This window comes from Rhea americana, unplaced genomic scaffold (genome assembly GCF_003343005.1).
Source record: "Rhea americana isolate MKP2758 unplaced genomic scaffold, rheAme1 scaffold_227, whole genome shotgun sequence".
In the NCBI taxonomy this organism is placed as follows: Eukaryota; Metazoa; Chordata; class Aves; order Rheiformes; family Rheidae; genus Rhea; species Rhea americana.
The window spans coordinates 1,413,683-1,427,354 of NW_028186343.1; the positions used below are offsets into that span (position 1 = coordinate 1,413,683).

Genomic DNA, 13,672 nt, shown 5'->3' on the forward strand with positions numbered 1-13,672 from the left:
AGCACGGCAAACGTGTTGGATGTGGGCACTGCTATAGCTGCTGCTCTAAGCACCCTGGCCCRGCACCGCTCCACCATCTGCCACTCCAAGTCCTGGCCAGCCATGAGCACTAGCACTGACAGGCATCATGCCCACAGTAGAGCGGTGTGTTTGGAGTATCCCTGAGGCTTTTCTTGTAAGAGAAGCCAAATGGGAAGAAGCAAGGAGACAGTTTTCACAGGGCTCAGACTTTACGCTGTGAATTTACAGTTCTCTCGCTATTCTGGCTGTGCTCTGTGAATGCAGAGCAGTTCCTCCTTTCTTGCCTTGCTCTGAGCCAGGCAGCTGGGTCCCAGCAAGGAAAGTTTTCCTGCSTTTCTGTCTCTCTTTAGTGTCTTTCCTTTGAATAGCTGGTGTCTCTGCAAGCTCAGTGCCTTCCAGCCCATGCCAGTGGCATCTGCTGGTGCCCTGGGGAAAAGGGGAGAGGCGTGGGAGCAGGCTGTGAAGCAGCAACAGGCAGTTTGGCTCTTAAGAAAGGGAGAGTTTTGAGGGGGATGTTCTGGAAACACAGTACTCACAGAGATGGGACGGTGCATGAGAACTGCTGACTTCTGCCAAGACATGTAACACAAAAGAAAGTGGATGGTATATTTGAAATTACAAATATTTCCCAGCAGAGTGAGTACAATTTAACAGCAGCAATAGTCCTTTGGTCGGCTAGGGGCTTGGATGCTCACCTTCTGCAGAGGACCTGAAGCAGAAGTCCTTTTTGCTTATGGTCATCTACTGGGAGCCCTCTCAGCCATTGTCTGGGCATCCTCCCTCCCTCCCTTTGCAGCTTGCTGAATTTAAAGAGGCTGCTTGCAGTTGAGCTCAGGGGCTGACACCCCAGCCCTGGGGTGTGGACAGCCTGGCACCTCTCTGCACAGGAGCTCTCTGCTTGCTTTCCAGCAGCCTCTGCTGAACTGGAGCCCAACGTGGAAACTTCATGATCGGGAGAAATCCTGGCTGTCGCTGATGTCACTGATACAGCATCCTCATGCATGGGTCTCCTTGATCAGCAACTGCTTCACTGCCTTCCAGTCCTAGCAATTTGTGGAGTGGTCATGGGTTTTTCCAAGTCCCTCTGGCCACAAGTATTAGCTCTTTTTCCATTCCCTTGAGTCTTTACAGTAAGGAGGGTGCTCATGAATGCCTAGGCAGAGGAACTGGAGTGATGTGGTGGTTTGGRCACAGGAATGTACATGCTAGTCAAAGCCGAGGAGGACACATCTTTGCCACACTGAGTTGCATCCTCTCCAGGCTCTGTACAGATGTGAATGCAAAAGCACAGCAAGTCATCACTTTGGGTCCCCGGGATCTTTTAACAGCCATTTTCTACAACATGATTCAGTAAAGTTTCAATAGGGTACAAAACATTAGGAGTAAGGCTGTTGTTTATGAGAGTTTGAGAATGTTTTTTGAAACAGCAAAGACTGAAGTATAATATCCAGATGATTAAATGCACCCATTTGCAGGGCAGCATGTTCAGCTGGACTCTCAAGTTTCATTCCTTTGTATCATTAGTTGTGGATGGTCATTTGGGGCTAAGATCAGGTGCTGTCCCCCAGCAAGAACAACTCAGCAAGGAGGAGGATGGTGGGGACCCTTGCAAGGTCAGGGAAAGGCAGCTGGCAACACTGGGAGCAGGCTGGAGGGGGGCATACCTGCTCTTGTGTCCTGCAGATGTTCTGATCTCCCTTGTCTTCAGCTGAAGTGGAGGAAGGACTAAAAAGGGGTGAATTTCAACCTTCTATTTCACACCAAAATGATTGATGTCTSAATATGGTTTAGCACTTAGTTTCTCTAATTCCTAGGTTTTGAGAAGATTGCTGGGGCCAAGGGGAGTGGGGCACACAGAGAAGCTTGCCTTCAAACCTGATGTGTCGCATGCACTGTGAGCGCTGCGGTCTCAGGGAAACTGTGCATGGCTGGGGGATTCCCTTCCAGGCATGACCCACCTCCCTTGCTCACCTTCCCCAACATACTCCCCATTTAGCTAAGTTTGAGGCATGATTTGTTGAGTTCTAGCTTTTGGACATTATCCCAGAGCCTTTCATTCCTTCAGTGTCAGCTCAACTGTGTCTCCTTTTCAGCATCGTGCTGTGAGTCATGGTAGGCACCAGCGACCAGGGCAGACTCCTCTCAGCAGCCCCCCTTCCAAATAGGTGTTAGGTGGAAGGTAACTGTGCAAGAGGMAGGTAGGAAACAGCAGGTGAGATTCTTCACTGCTACGGGGAGCAAAGAGGTGGAATAACTGTTTYGGTCAGTGGAGCAATTTCAGCTTGAAGCTGCTGTAAGGCACCACTGTGGCAGGTGGGACTAAGAGGGGGTGGGAGACGAGGTCGCTGGTGGGAGTGAAGGGGAAGAGGGGGAGGTGAGAGATAACAAACTGAATGTAAATGGATAAAGGCTGTCTGTCGAAAATCCTTTGTTTCCTGCCACCTCCCTGGTGTGATTTTCACAGCTTTATTCGCTGTGGCTCCAGGCTCACTCTTTTTCCCTGCAAAGTTAGCGTGGAGCCTTGCACCTCCTGGGCAGTTCTCTGAGCAGCTGGAGGAGGGCCCGGGAGCCAAAGCCCCAGGACAGAAAACCCCTTTTGATTTCTGCTCTCTGATGTCTTTGCTGTTCTCTATGCAGGTGACAGCCTCATGAATTGGTCTCTCCAGCATCAGTGCTCAGTGGGTAACATGGGAATGCATCCGCACCAGGTAAATCTCTCTTCTCATCCTCTCACTTTCTGAGATTCCACTTTTCTTTGGTCCTAGCATCTTGTTTTCCCCTGGGCAGCCAAAGTGGGTGTTTGTACCGGAGACAAGAGGAATACATAGTGCTGAGGGTCACATGTGGTGAACTGTCTGGATAGACACTAGGGCTCTGGGGTACTTCCCACTTGAACAGACCTTGAGTTACCTGGTTCTCCTCAGCTGGCAGCCCAAAGCACAGGCATGTGCTTGGAGAGAACTTGGAGTTAGTGGAAATTTGGATTAGGGCCTTTGGCACCTCACACTGTGCTGGCTGATCAGCCATTCCCAAAGTATTGGAGTGGCAGAAAGGCTGCATGTCCGTCTTTCTGGGTTAATATCACATGTCATAGCAGGGTGCTGTGGTCTGGGCTCCTAGGTTCCCAGAGCCATTTGTCCCATTAATGACATAATTAAAGATTCTGCCTTCTACCAACATGGTGAGAAATAGGAGTGTTTCCAGTACATGTTTTTTTTATCTTTACTTTCAACTGAGTTTAATTTAGTTTTGTACAACCCTGCTAAGGTTTAACTCACTGTGATTCTGCAAAAGGCACTTTCCTGTGTCTCAGCTCAGTAATGGGAAGTGCATGTCTTTCCCCAACACACGTAAAGTCACTGTGCCGGGTGTTTGGCCCAGACTGGGACAGCACAAGGAAGAAAGTAGCCACTGTGGTGTCTCAGAGACCTGTTGTGAGCAGAAGTGTGCAAGTAATATCCTGATCTACTCACACTAGAACCTTGTTGGGAGCTGGTCCACAAGGATTTTTTCCTATATATCCTGGCAATCTGAAAAGTAAACTAGCATGTAAAGTAATAAATAGAAAAATATGTTGGTCAGCAAAATACTTTGCTTGAAAGCTTTTTTTTTTTTTTAGCTTTTAAAGAACTTTTAAATGAAAATGGCTTAAATTATGCAGGCTGTTCTGAATCCAGACATTATACCTTGAAAATGCCAAAATTAAATGCTTTGATTTCTTTTTCCAGGCTTTTAAACTAGGTTGATATAACAGCCTGGGTATGAATTTATGGAAAGTTTTGCTTGATTCACATTTATTTATTTTGCATTTATTTGGTTTCATCTTGAAAAAAAACTGCCTTAACTCTTAATTCTGGGAAGAATCTGGTGATGCAGAGATGGAAGAGGCTGGAATCTTCCCTGTATGCTGCCACGGCTTAATGAAGGGGCAGATTCGGAGCCCTGGGCYGAATGTGGAGCTGGCAGGCGACTAATGGAAGGGCAGGCAGGGATGAGCTGCCCTCGTGGCATCACCATCTCCTCCAGCCTTGGTACCAGTGAGGTGTAGCAGCACTGTTACAAGATGCACAGCTGCCCTGGGAGTGGAGGAGGGCCAGGGTGCCATGCCTCGCGGGTCCTTATGCAGCCCTGGGCATGCAGCTTTTGTGTGGCTGTGGCTCCAGGCACTGCCAAAGCCACTTCTTCACGGCAGGGGTTCAGCCCAGGAGTGCTCTGTGCAGGAGCAGGTCAACTTGTCCCCATTAACCCCCCTGTGTGGCAGGCACTGCTGCTCATCTGATGCTGGAGCGGCTGCAAGGTAATGCAACCCTTCCCCTGCAGCCCTGCTGCAGCTGCATCCAGTGCTGGGATTTGCCCCTGAGCAAGCAGCTCCCTCTTCAGCCGTGGTCTCCGCAGGGCAGGGCAGGCTCCAGGCTTGGGGAGAGGAGGGCTGCAGTGTTTGTTGTCTAATCAGTTCCTACCTCCGTGCCAGGAGCGGAGCGCACACAAACAGTGCAGGGCTCCAGTGAGGAGCACTCACCAGATAAGCTAGGCAAGGAAAACACATCCATCTTCATGTCTCTTGGCCTGAGATGGAGTTTCATCTGCTGGCATTTTCCTGGCGTAAGCTCAGTGCACAACACAGCTCACCTCAGGAGCCAGACGCCTGGGAGCCAGCTCCCATTTCTGGCAGGACAAGTCGGCCCCGACTTGTGCAGAGAACGAYTGCGGTGCAAGGCGGGTGGTGGAGGCCTTGTTTGTACACCAAGAAGAGCCCTGACCCCGGGCTGAGTCCCCCATGGCAGTGTGGACCTGGTTGCRTATTGCAAGCAACCATGTTCCTCACCTCGGCAAAAGGGCAAATCTCCCCTCCGGACTTTTGTTCCCTGCAATACGCCTAGTGGCAGAGCCTTTCTGAGCAGCCGTAAAGCTTAAGTAAGATCTTTCAGACAGCAGTTTGGACAGCAGAAATAACTGGGCTTTGGGAGATAAAGAATGAAAGTGTGAGAGAAGAGCAGAGACTTGACTCCAGCCTGTGGCCCAGTGTCTGATAAGGAGGTTGCTAGTGCCGTCTTGCAGTGCTCTCAACCTGCCAGATTTCCGCAAACAGAGCGTCCCAGTGAAACGCCCCCCACCCTTGCCTCTCTCTGATCCCCTCCAAAGCGGAGCTGAGATTGGAATGTCTCCTGGGATATTATTCCCTCTAGCCTGAGGGGGATTGTGTTAATAAAATCCATTGCGAGATATGAAGGCAATGGGGGAGGGAGGCAGGCAGTGCTAGTGAGACAAGGCTTTTATGAACAAGTCGTGGGTCTGCTGGAAATGTCCCATCCTGTCCTCTCTCCCTCCCCCTGTCCCCGGAGCTCAGCTGTGGAATTCAGGGTGTGGGCTGAGGCTTTCCTCATGCATGTTTCAGCTCAGAACAACCAAACTCCTCATCCCCCTTCCTCTTCCCCCTCCTCTGCAAACACTGCTGAGCTTTCCTCCTTGAAACAGGTATGACTCCCCCCTATGCCTTGCTGCACAGCCTTGCTGCTGCTGAGACCCTCCTCTCCCTCTGCATTGCACAGACATCATCCCAGAGTGTGCTTGGGCCCTTGGTAAGTGGACGGTGTCAGTCCCTGGGATGTACAGGCCAGCTCAGCGAGCCAGGGCCATCACTGGCCAGGGGCCTGCTGCTCTCCAGTGTACTCTCCACATCTGTAGGACCAGAGAGCAGTTGGGTTGGCTGATGCTAGATGAATGGAAATAGGCATCCATCCTGCATCGGAGCTGTGCTGTGGGCTCTGACTGAATGAACACATGTGAAAGCAGTAAGAATGTGAGCTGAGAAGGAAGAATGACAGGAGAGCAGGCAAAATCCAAACCCTGTTGGGGGAGATAACTGGGGAGGGAGGGCATGGAGGTGTGGGCTTTGGTTGGTGWGAGTGATGTCTTGGCTCCCATGGGGATGTAAAGCGACTCTCAGAATCATTAGTTTATGTAGCAGAAATAAAATACCCTGCAATTTGGACCTCATGCTACTCTTAGACACTGTAGGGAAGGAAGTGTCTGTGACCACATTGCATAACCAAAATATGTGACAAAATATAGTGGCAAATGTCTCTGCAATAAATTGGCTGCCAGATTCTAGCAGAGCTCTAGTCCCAAGGCATTTTTTAACTTTCTCTTGGCCAGCAATTGTTGTACTCTGGGACTGCACTATCACAAACTCTACACATAAAAGCCTCAGATCCAGAGAAGCACCCAGAGACAAAACTGAAGACTCCAAAGAACAGTCTACGAGAAACACCACAAGAGCTTGCACAAGGTTGAGAATGAATCCAGCAGTATGTACACAGTCTCTGGTCTTTACAGAGAGCTGTGGTGTTCGCTCARCACCAGTTTTGCAAAGCCCAGACAAGTGTACAGTGTTCCTATGGAGGAGCGCATGGATGGCCTGTGCGCTGAGTTCAGTACTCTCTATGGTGGAGGCTGCAGCTAAAAGAAGAGTGTTTCAGCAAAAATCATGACAAGCCAGGGTGCACTCAGCCAGACTTTCCTATGCATCTGTAGGGGCTATTAACCCTCTGTGGGAAGAGGAGACACCACTAACTTCTTCTACAGAAGAAAGAAAAGATGGACTMCATTATTTAATTGCCAACTGAGAACAGGCTGTTGGAAGCTGATGGGTTGGACAGCGTCAGGAGGGCAGAGGACAGCAATGCAGTCACTAAAACTCATTACACATTTTGGAGAGCTCTGAGACAAAGGACCTGAATCAGAGGTGGCTGTAAACTGTTTGTGTAGAGGCTGGACTATCTCACAACATCTTTCAGGCTGCCATACAGGCTATATCTTGCTTGAGAAGGGGAGATTGCAGGGAGGTAGCCTGTTAYGGGCTGCAATATTGTAGTTCAAAGCAGTAGCTGTTCATGTGAGTTGGTGCTAACAGCTTCATGAAAGGTCACAGATGCCTCTGCCCTACACAAAATTCCATCCTCGCTTCATTATTTGCTTTTTTTACTACAGACTCCTCTGAGCTGTAAGCCCCCACGCAGAGCTCTGCTCGGGAAAACCGCCGAGAGCAGCTCTCCGGAGATGTGTGCTGTGYGTCTGCAACAGAGAGGAGGGAAATGAGACCAGCCAGGGAGCAGCTGCRGAAGAATGGAGGGAAATGGCCTCCGGGTAGATATTTGGATGAGAAGGAAATGCCAAGCCCTAAGCCCATCAACGGGACAGTGCAGGTAAAACAGGGAGCCCTCTCAAGGTGCGAGAGCCCTCCAGGGCCTGCTCAGCACTATACTCTCTTGCAAGGGGATAGGAGCTCGCTGCTTGAGACCCCATGAAACAGCCCGACAGATCCCATCCAGGGGAGAAGAGGCAGCGAGATGCAGCACCTTGTTGCTCAGATCACTCAGGTACAGACCAGGCAAACCTGCACTGGCTTTTTAATCATCACTGCTTACAAAAGGAATCTGCTGCTATGAGGAAAATAAAAACAAAAACTCTATGCTCCAGTTGGCCATCTTGTTTTGCATTTAGTAGGTGAATTCACAGAGCTCACAGTATTTGCACTGTAGTCCTGAYGAGTTTATAATGGAGACATTTTTGAAGAAATAATTGCTTGAATAGGACTACGTGAGGAACTTCAGGACATGCAAGCCCTTCTTTAAGTTACAGCTAATGACAGTAGTCCTTAGCTGGCATCAAAACATGCAAGTATGCAAGCTCCATGGCTGGATTTGTGAATAAAAAGAGTGGCTGCTCTTCTGAGATGTGGTTGTTGCTGTGGAAGAAGAAATTTGGGGAACTGCTCACCCTACTGCCCTGTCTTTCCCCAGAAGGTGATGAGGGCAAATCCCTCCTCCAAGGTTTGGTGTTCATGAATAAACAGTTAATCATTGAGTAGCTCCTCCTTTTCTTGACTCAAGAGCTATCCATGCAGCCTGCGTTAGCAGGTGGCTGGATAGCAGCTGGCAGGCAAAAGGCCAAACCAGGTTCCAGGAGAAATGAATCTAGCTCTCACATTTGGTACCTTCCTCCAGAAGATAGCTACCAGTGCAGGTTTAGGTAGAACAGGAATGTGGAGGAACCATGCAGCCAAGTGTACTTATACCTCTCAGGATCCATGAATGTGGCTGAAAGAACCCTCATCTGATAGGAAAGGACTCTTCAGAAACCCAGAGCAGACCTAGTTGATAGCTCAGATGTGCTCCAAAAATCAAGCCCCGGGGTTCAAATGGGAAACACTCATGACATGAATGGAGTCAAGTCAGGAAGAGCCTTCAGACCAAAAGCGGGCTATCATGAATGAGTTAAAATTCTTTCGTTTGCTTCATGAAATTTATTGAAAACTACACTGTTCATCTGCTGAAACTTCACAGCTGTTAAGATTGCCCTSAGGGCAAACCACATCCAAGAAATGGCATGCAGATCTTGGGAGCACAAGACTTGAAAGCTGAAACTTCACTCTGTAGTGCTGCCTTTGGTTACCTTGCAGTCACGTCTAACCATCTGTTTTTCAGTTAGACGATGCTTTTTTTTTTCTTTTTTTTTTTTCCTCCTTTTTCTCATCTCTGACTCCTGCAGTGGAATCAACCTTGCAATACAATTATTTCATTTTGTAGCATTGCATTTCGGCTTAAAAGGGTAACAAAAAGTCTGTATGGGGAGAGTATGCTCAAAGCCTATGGCATTTAATGTGAGATACGTCAATGTGTCATGTGGCAATGGCTATGCCATCTAATACCGTCTATCTCTGACATTACCACTTTGTTTTGCCTTGGAGAAACTGGAGCTAAGGGAATAGTGCAGAAAAAGTGCCCATTTGTTCATCAGAAATCTGTGAATTCCTTTTAGTGGTAGCAGCTTACCTGATTTTTTTTTCTGTGTCAATCTGCAAACTTTTGCTTGCAAAAACCTTTAAAGGATTGRAAAAAAAATAGTGCCTGCATAGTTACATCATAGTTGAAATCTCCCCATGGACCTGGGAGACTGAAACCAACCCCTAGCACAAACAAAATTAAGACTAGCCAGAGCTCAAAGATTAAAATAAAAGCAGGACATGAGAAACCCACTGGCTGCAGTGTATTTAGTCATAAATAATTCATGGTGTAATTCTGAGTAACAAACACACTGGTAAGAACGGGAGGTTTTGTTTCTTTTTTTGGAGGATCATCACAAACAAAAATATTGGCTAATTCATCAGACGCTTTCTTTTGCTTTGAATAGTTTGCCCAGATCCCCAGGCAACCATCCCATGCAATTTGCAGTTAACCTAAATAACTTAAATGCAGGTACACCCATAGCACTACCCAGATCTGCCCATGCATGTAATAATTAGGGTACTCCAAGCGCAGACCTGTAGCGTGGGAAGCAGTAAGGTCTGTAAGCATCCGGAAACGGCTACCTGTTCCCGGTGGCATGTCACAAGGACAGGGAAGTGATGCACTGCAGCATTGCCGCCTAGATACGGTTTTGTGGAAACACACCACTTCCATGTGGCACCTTTCCCTCTGCAATTGCCTGGTGGAACTACAGCCTGCTGAGAAAGACCCCTTCTCTGTTGTCCAGATGGAGAAGAGATGTGTAAGAGACCCACCAAGGGAGAATAGTGCATTCCTTATCTATGAAATAACCTCCTGAAATCCAAATATTTGGGGAATTCCTAGATCTCTTTGTAGTAACCTTTTAGCTGTGACAGCATGAGGATGTAAGTGAGGCAAACTGAAGGGAAAGATTATTACCTGCTTTTAGACTAACTGAGAGAGAGTAGTTGGAAAATACAGACGCACTTTGTACAAATCATGTTTTACCTGATCCTATTGCTAACAGAAGGGAAGATATCAGCCTGCCTGTGCACTTTGCAAGGACTGAATAACTGTGCAAGTTATTCAGAAATGGACACTTCTAAATAAATGTTATCCAGAACTATTCAGGAACTGATTACTGTGTTAGAGATTTATTCCCTATCTTAATCCAGAACTAACTTTCAAGTGTAGGCAAGCCTTAACACTTGAATTATAGAAGGAGGGGTCTTCTGGAGTGGGAGAAGAGAGAGGCAGAGATGAAGCTACTTGATTGATTCAAAGATTATATTTAGGCTGAAAAGTAGAAGGAATTAGGAAGTCTGCCCAGGGGAGTTGTGGAAACTATTGTGGGGATATTTAGACATAAACTGAGTCCTGCTATACAAATACCCCGAAGGGAGAAATTGCTCCTTGGCAGGGGTCTGCACTGGGTGCCCTAATACAGTATTTCCACCTCCACTGCTGACAGTTCCCCAGCTGGGAACAGAACTTGGGTGCAGTGGGCTTGAGGTGGGTGGCGTGGGTGCAGGTGAGCGTGTGGAGTTGTGTACACAGAGCTTTCTCAGACAGCCACAATAAATCATCTCCTTAGCAAACCGACGGTAGCTGTGCTCTTCAGCACATACCCTTCCTCCTGCAGCACAGAAGAACTTTGCCTCTAATTAACCAATTCAAAGGGTCCCAGAGACACAGCTTAAAGGGACGCTCTCAGCTTGAAACCTCTTTTAGCAAGTCGTTCTGTGTGCAGTGGAACTAATGAACTTTGATTTCTTATGACTGGATGTCTTGCATTCCCTGTGCCCCTGCAATGCCTTCATCTCCTCCCCCAGAGCATTCCCAGCTCCCCCCCACGGCCACAAGCACTGAGCACTGATGGGCAAGGCACAGCTCCCAGGCAGGTGGAGGAACCAAATGAGGAAGAATTTGGGGGTGTCTGCTCTGAAGAGGAGACCTGAGCCTTGCCTGTTTGAGATAAAGTCCCTGTTCTCAGAAGCGTTGGAGCTACAGCTCTTGCCCTGCGAGCCCTGTCCGCCCAGCTCCTGCAGCTGGGGGGATAGCTTGCTTTACAAACGCTTTCCTCTTCCTCTCACGCTGGAAACTTGATTCTACAAAAACACTTGCACAGCGGCTAATTACCATCCCTGCAGTGACTTAGCTCTCTAATTCCTGCCAGTCAATGAACCAGCCCAAAGAGCTAGTTTTCATAATTTATTGAACATATGAACACAGCCCCAGAGCCATCACATAGCTGATTTCCTCCCCCCTCCTTTCCCCCTGAGGAACTTCTGGATCCTTGTCAATTTGGGAATTTTTTTTCACTTCACAGAGCAGAAGGAGCCTCCAAAGATGGTGTGAGCAGCAAGGCTTGTCCCTAGGAGATACTAAGCAGGCATATGGGCCTTCAGAGGCCCAGGAGTCCAGCTGGAATGCCARGGGAGAGATGATTTTGGGGACATTGGTTTGAAGGTAAAACAGGCATCTTCTATTTTGCACTAGTGATTTGAGGACTCAGTTTGGATCTCTCCATATGTTCCTACCACCCAACAATATCCACGCCTTGCGAAGGTTTTCTTCATCTGCTGGTTTATATACAGAAGGCTGCTGCAAAAACTGTTGTGTTGGCCAATGGCTCAGACCACATCATTCCTCCCCACACTCCTCCCTGGCTCCCTCTTCTCTCTGCCCCAGTTGTAGACTGCTCCTCTCCYCTTTCCAAGCCCTTTATTATCCTCCTCCCCTCCACCCATCATCTCTCATGCAACAAAGGCAGACTCCATTGCCCATTCCAACAAGCCCCTTCATGCTCTCTCCTGCTCTGTTCCTCATGCCTGGGAGAAACAGCCTCTGAGCATTTGCAAAGCCACCTCATYACCTCCTTTAAGCTCTTCTTTGCCAGGACATCTGCAGAAACCTTCACTGTAGCTGCTCTGTTGTTTGCCTGCTAGCAGGGCCTCATGGCTCCCTCCTGCTCCATCGTCTGCTTGTGCCCAGGTGTTGCTTCTTGACTCATGCCTGGACTGCAGAGAGCCTTGTCCTTTGCGTATGGACTCCCTGAGGYCCTGGCTCCCCAGCACTCAACAGAATGTGGTCCTCCTCCAGTGGTGGGAGCTCCCCCAAAACAAACTAAGCCAAGTTTGGGCCAATGACTCCAGAGGTCAAATGATGCCAGGTGCTGAAATTGAGGCATAGCACAGTATTGTTTTGCCCTTCAAAGTATGTTTTGTTATTTGTCTGCAATGTAGTGGGACAAATTGAAATGCAAAGTGAAAACCAATTTTGGAGCAGGTGGAACTGTGGTCAGTGTTTCCTATGGGGGTGAAAGCCATTGCATAAGSAGAAATTCTTCCTCACCTCCTGCAACCCCCCCTCTTGTTACCAGAGAGTTTGAATGGCCCCTCCAAAGGTCCCTCATAACGGGGCACCTTAATCCTTAGAGAATGGGTCAGGCTTGGAAATACTGGGCCAGGCGTGAGAGGCTCGCACTTCCCTGCCTGAAAACACCTGAGCTGCAGCTGCCTCCTTGGCTGAAGCCTGATCCTTGTCAGAGAGACGCCACTGCCGCCAGTTCAGCATCAGCGTTCACTTCCCCACTGCCTGCTTGAGGGGAATTTCTTGCCCGCGCCGGCAGGTATCCTTTTGGCAGTATTTCAGCTACGGGTTCCTCTGTTTCACTTGAGTGGGAGATAGGCCGGGACCCTCCCTGCAAATAACTCCCAGTTCTCTTACAAAAAATATTGAGAGTGGAAAAACAGATGCTGAAGATGTGGCTGTGTTTGCTGGGCAGGCATGGAGAGCCCAGCTGTGTCCTGATCACACCCCGTGGGGATGTTGCTCCAGACGAGCAAGGAGTTTCCACACTGGAAAAGGACCACAGAAAACACCCACAGATTTTGCCAGTCACCATGTCTCGTCTTGAAATCACGGCTCTGAACGCTAGAGTCCAGTGAACTACCTGAAGCTAACGTGGAGCTTTCCTGAAAAATCCCCCTGTATTACCGCAGCCTGACTAATCCTCTGGGTGTTTGGTTCCCAGTAGCCGCCTGCTCCTTCAGCCGCCCCTCTCCAGACGGTGATAGCTTGCGGGCAAGAAACAACAAAGGCCCGGTGCAAGATTCTGTGGTGATAATGKGATAATGCGTGTGCTGATGGAAGGCGGTGGCGGTTTCCAGACAATGCTAGGGAGAAGGGGTAAGAAACCCGCCTCCAGCAGAGGGGCCGTCTCTCACCTCTCTGCTAGGGGGTGAAGCTCTCCGTCCTGAGCACAGTCAGGCTGTCTGCACTGGGTCTGTTTGCCCCCGCTGCCATGAACCTGCAGCTGCGCTCACAGCGTCGCCATCGCTCTGCTTGTGAACGAGCTCTGTGGAGTTTCGCGGTAAAGGTGGGGAGGTTTCCCACACCTTCTCCACGCCCTCCTGCCCCGAAAGGGAATCCGCTGCCTCGGGGAACTCCTTTTCTGGACAAGTGTTTTCCCATTTCGGAGRGGTGAGAATGGCTCACGCTGAAATGAAACAGCAGGTCACCAACGTATTTCACTTGTTAATGGCCTTGGGGAACATTCAGGATCTCTGCCTGGGGGTGGGTTCTGCAGCAGAGGTGACCGCAGGCGCGCGATACGGTCACTGCACGAAAACGACCTTTTCCTTCCAGAACAGAAAGGGAGAAACACTCGTATTTTTGGAAGTCATTTGTTATAGAAAAGAATAGGATGAAACTGCAAGTAGGAAGGACAAAATACAGCCAAAAGGGAGTAAGAGCAGCTCGGCGGCTCTCCGAGCGTGGCTGTTCCATCTGTAGGCGCAGGCACCGCGGCCGTTCCGACCCGCGGGACTCCGCCCGGCCCTGCAGCCGCTTCGGAGACCTGCCGCGTCCCCTGCTCGGCG

General features: G+C 49.2%; 1 long non-coding RNA gene across 1 annotated transcript; it reads left to right on the forward strand.

Moving 5' to 3' along the window:
* The first annotated feature begins 866 nt into the window (after positions 1-866).
* Positions 867-9,881, forward strand: LOC146595403 (uncharacterized). The gene is made up of 4 exons (XR_014895945.1): positions 867-2,233; positions 2,659-2,729; positions 5,497-5,600; positions 6,178-9,881. It is a non-coding gene; the product is annotated as an uncharacterized LOC146595403 (long non-coding RNA).
* The last annotated feature ends 3,791 nt before the right edge of the window (positions 9,882-13,672 follow it).